This window comes from Ursus maritimus, unplaced genomic scaffold, assembly GCF_017311325.1.
Source record: "Ursus maritimus isolate PB19 unplaced genomic scaffold, ASM1731132v1 scaffold_185, whole genome shotgun sequence".
Taxonomy (NCBI): domain Eukaryota; kingdom Metazoa; phylum Chordata; class Mammalia; order Carnivora; family Ursidae; genus Ursus; species Ursus maritimus.
The window spans coordinates 1-5,303 of record NW_024424286.1 but is presented as its reverse complement, the minus strand read 5'-3'; positions in this window follow the sequence as shown (position 1 = coordinate 5,303).

Here is a 5,303-nt window from a genome sequence, read left to right as displayed (position 1 = left end):
TCCTTGTCATGTTCCTGATCTTAAGGGAAAGTCTTCCAGCTTTTCCCCACTGAGAATAATATTTGCTGTAGGCTTTTCATAGATCACTTTTATGAGATTGAGAAATGTACCCTCTAATCCTACACTCTGAAGGGTTTTAATCAGGAAAGGATGCTGTATTTTGTCAAATGCTTTTTCAGCATCAATTGAGAGGAATATATGGTTCCTGAGTCTTGTCTTGTTGATATGTTGTATCACGCTGATTGATTTGCGAATGTTGAATCACGCTTGCATCCCAGGTATGAATCCCACTTGGTCATGATGGATAATCCTTTTAATGTACTGTTGGATTCTATTAGCCAGGATCTTGTTGAGCATTTTGGCGTTCATATTCATCAGGGGTATCGGTCTGTAATTCTTTTTGATCAGGTCTTTGCCTGGTTTGGGGATCACGGTCATACTGGGCTCATAGAATAAGTTTGGTAGTTTTCCTTCTGTTTCTATTTTTTGAAACAGCTTCAGGAGAATAGGTATAATTTCTTCTTTGAATGTTTGGTAGAATTCTCCGGGGAATCCATCAGGCCCTGGAGTCTTGTTTTTCGGGAAGTTTTTGATCACTGCTTCAATCTCTTCATAATTAATTGGTATGTTTAAAAAATCAATTTCTTCCTGTTTCAGTCTTGGTAGTTTAGAAGTTTCCAGGAAGGCATCCATTTCTTCCACGTTGTTTAGTTTATTGGCATAAAGGTGTTGATAACAATTTCTAATGATCCTTCCTATTTCGTTGGTGTTGGTTGTGACCACTCCCTTTTCATTCATAACTTTATTATTTTGGGTCCTTTGTCTATTCTTTTGAATAAGTCTTGCCAGTGGTTTATCGATCTTATTTATTCTTTCAAATAACCAGCTTCTAGTTCTGTTCATCTGGTCTACTGTGGTCCTGGATTCTAATTCATTGATCTCTGCTCTAATCTTGATCAACTGCTTTCTCGTGTGCAGGTTAGGCCTGTTCTTCTGTTGCTGTTCCAGCTTCTTGAGGTGAGAATATAAAAACTGCATTTTAGATTTGTCTATTCTTTTGAGTGAGGCTTGGATGGCTATGTATTTTCCCCTTAGGACTGCCTTTGCCATGTCCCATAGGTTTTGGACCGTTGTGTTTTCATTCTCATTGGTCTCCATAAATTGTTTAAATTGTTTTTTGATTTCCTGGTTTATCGAATCATTCTTGAGCAGGATGGTTCTTAGTTTCCAAGTGTTTGAGTTTCTTCCAAATTTTTTCCTTGTGATTGAGTTCCAGTTTCAAACCACTGTGGTCTGAGAATACGCAGGGAATAATTTCAGTTTTTGGTATCGGTTGAGACCTATTTGTTGACCCAGCATATGATCTATTCTGATGAACATTCCATGTGAATTCGAGAAGAATGAGTATTCTTTGGTTCTGGGGTGTAGTGTTCTATATCTATATATGAGGTCCATCTGGTCTAGTATGGCATTCAGAGTTCTTGTTTCTTTGTTGATTTTCTGCTTAGATGATATGTCTATTGCTGATAGTGGAGTGTTGAGGTCCCCTACTATTAACGTATTTTTATCTATATGTCTCTTTATTCTGGTTAAGAGTTGGCTTGTGTATCTTGCTGCTCCCCTGTTGGGGGCATAGGTATTTATAATTGTCATATCCACTTGTTGGATACATCCTTTAAGAATAATATAGTGTCCTTCTGTATCTCTAACTACAGTCTTTAGTTTAAAATCGAATCTGCCTGGTATGAGAATCGCTACCCCAGCTTTCTTTTGAGGTTCATTGGCATGAAAAATGGTTTTCCATCCCTTCACTTTCAGTCTGAATGTATCTTTAGGTTCAAAATGAGTCTCTTGTAGACAGCAAATGGATGGGTCATTTCTTTTTATCCAATCTGCAACCCGGTGGCGTTTATGGGAGCATTTAGGCCATTCTCATTGAGAGTGATTATTGAGAGATATGATTTTAATGATGCCATGTTGCCTGTAAAGTCTTTGTTTCTATAGATTATGACTTTCTGTTCTGTATCACTCTTGGGGCCTTTTTACTTTTACAGAACCCCCCTTAATATCTCCTGTAAGGCTGGTTTCGTGGTTATGCAATTGGTCAATGACTGGCGATTCTGGAAGGTCTTTATCTCTCCATCAATTCTGAATGGCAGCCTTGTTGGATAAAGGATCCTTGCCTGCATGTTTTTCTCTGAAAGGGCACTAAAAATGCCCCGCACCAACCCTTTCTCTCATTCTAGGTCTGTGTAGACAGGTCTGACGTAATTCTGATACCTTTGCCTTGATACGTGAGAAATTTCGTTGCCCTGGCTGCTTTCAATACTGTATCCTTGGATCTAATATTTGTGAATTGCACTATGATGTGACATAGGGGACGTTTGTCTTGGTTGATTTTGGGAGGGGTCCTCTCTTCCTGTTTGACATGAATGCTTGTTTCCTTTGCTAGATTAGGGAAGTTTTCAGCTACCATTTGTTCAAATATCTCTTCTAGACCTCTCTCTTTCTCCACCCCCTTGGGGATGCCGATGATTCTGACATTGGAACCTTTCATTGAGTCAGTAATCTTCCATAACCTATATTCTTGAGATTGGATTTTTTTGAGCCAAGTTTCTGTTTTAGCTTTCTCTTCTACCATCCCATCCTCCAATTCACTAATTCGTTCTTCTGCCTCATTCACCCTGGCCGTCAGAGCATCTAGTTTTGACTGCATTTGATTCATAGCATTTTTAATTTCTGCCAGATTCGCTCTCATTTCTGCCCTTAGAGATTCTATATTCTCTTTGATATTTTCGTTAATATTTTTTTCAAGTCTACACATCATCTTGACCATTGTTACTCTGAACTCCATTTCTGATAATTTGGTTATATCCATATCCATCAGTTCTGTGGCAGAGGTCACAGACTCATTATCTTTTCTTTGCTGAGGGGGGGGGATTTCTAATTCTCGTCATTCTGATGAGGAGAGGTTGCAGGGCTGTCCAGAGCCCAAATTATTGACCAGGACCCAGGCAGCATGCTCTTGTTTTATAGGGACCTTAGGGATGTGGGCTTCTTGATTTTCAGCCTGCCTTCTGGGGGAGGGTCCTGCCGTGCCGATACTCAGGCAACCCTTTTTGAGTAGAGTCTCCCTGTCCCCGGCGAGGGGGGATGGGGATGGGCACAATGTGAGCTGGTATTTCCGGGCTTTTGTTCTGTGGTAGCTTTCCCTGGCGGTTTTCTGTGGCTCTTCTGAGAGAGCAGCAGTGGCAGAATCCTAGCCTCTGTCTCAGAACCGAGAGATCACAGTCCGCTCTCCACTGAGCTGTCCTGGCCTCTTTAACCCTATTTCTGTTGGTGTTATTAAAAACCCTATAGCATCCCGGGTTGTGCACCCCACAGCTGGCGTCCCAGCCCTCACTTCCAGGGCCTTCACGTCTCTGTCCTTTATGTTTCTAACCCCCCCAGCCACCAGCCGCCCCCGCGCGCTCCCGAGCTCCCTGTTTCAGTATGGCTTGGGGGCGCTCCGGAGCGCCGGTTTTCAGTCTGGTTGCACACGCGTTCCCAGGTTCACGATCTCAGTCTGCTCTCTCATGGGTGGCAGTCCGTGAGTCCGGCCCGCTCCCCAGTGCAGGTGGCTACCGCTTCCTGGCACCTGAGTGTGAAGACTCCTCCCCCTTCCATTTATCTTCCAACATCTGTGCACAGATTCACGGCTCCCCACTTCATACCTCAATATTCAGTGCTGGAGATGTTCATTTATAGAGATCCAGATGTATCTTCCTTCATTTCAGGCTGATTCCGTGGGTTTTCAGGATGGTCTGGTACCTATCCAGCTCGACTCAGGGGACCAGCTGAAAAAGGGGACTCCTACCCCTCCGCCATCTTAACTCCTCCTCCATTTTTTTTTTTAAGTAGGCTCCAGCCAGTGCAGAGCCCAATACAGGGCTTGAACTGAAGACCCAGGGATCAAGACCTGAGCTGAAATCAAGAGTTGGACACAACCTACTGAGCCACCCAGGCATCCCCTGGATCAGTATTACAAACCCAGATTATAGCTACTACTACTACTACTGAGGACAAGGGTGGTGGCTGTACAATGAGAAAGAGAGAGAAATAGCCCAGACTCTGCCACTGACATGAAATCATTGTGAGAAGCATATTTTCATTACCTGACCAATCTTGTGTCTTACTGGTGATCTTGAGCTGTGAAACTTAAAAAGATAAATCAACTGAGCAGCAGGAGGCCCCTCGGGCTGAGCTCGATTCTGGTTGGGATTCATTTGCTGCTCCAGAGGGAGAACTTCAGCATTGAGAGGAGACAAACCTGGGATTCTCCCAGGATGCTGTTGGTCCAGATACCTAAGAGTTGTCAAGATGAATTTAGAAAGAGCAGAACAAAAGGAGAGTCAACCCAGCATTTGGACAAACAGAATTTAATATGATGAAGCAGGACCTCAGAGGGCTGGAGCACAAAGCCATTGTCCACAGGACTTGTCTGCAATGTTTTCTTCAATAATCTTCCAGTCTTGAGAAAGAGCAGGGACATGGGTCCCTGCGTCTGTGTCATGGGCAGACTGTGGCAATGCAGGCCATCAGCACTGTGGATCCTGAACATGTCAGTGTGGATTTCACATGATATGCACAAGTGCCTGGTGGATCCCGGGGTCTGTCAGATGTCTGCAGGCCCCACTTACTCATGGCCTTGGTGAGCACCCGGAAAGCCTTATTCTAGTCCACAGTCTATCCTATATTTTGAAAATTAATAGTACGGAGGACCACAGGGGAAGAGAGGGAAAACTGAATGGGAAGAAATCAGAGAAGGAGACAAACCGTGACAGACTTTGGAATCCAGGAACCAAACTGAGGGTTTCAAAGGCGAGGAGGATGAAAGGATGGGGTAACAGGGCGATGAGTATTAAGGAGGGCACATGTGGTGATGAGCACTGGGTGTTATATGCAACTAATGAATCATTGAACATTACACCAAAAACTAATGATTTATTATATGTTGGCTAATTGAACATAAAAAAAAGAGAGAAACCTCACTGAAATGGAGTCTGGAGACCAGAAAGGGGACCTCTCTTGCCTACCACTCCTTGAGTCCTGTGCAAACCCAACAGAAAGAGACCTACCTTCTGCTCCCAACAGGAAGAAGATGTTTTACTACTGCTGCAGGAGGAAGGAAGATGCTCTCCTCTCTAGGCAACAGCCCAGCCAATGAGTGACAGTCCCAACTCAGCCAATGAAAAGCCACTATACTTTTAGCTCCTAGTTTACTCTGATGGAATTTTTGTTTGTAATAACCCTTCCCAGCCCTC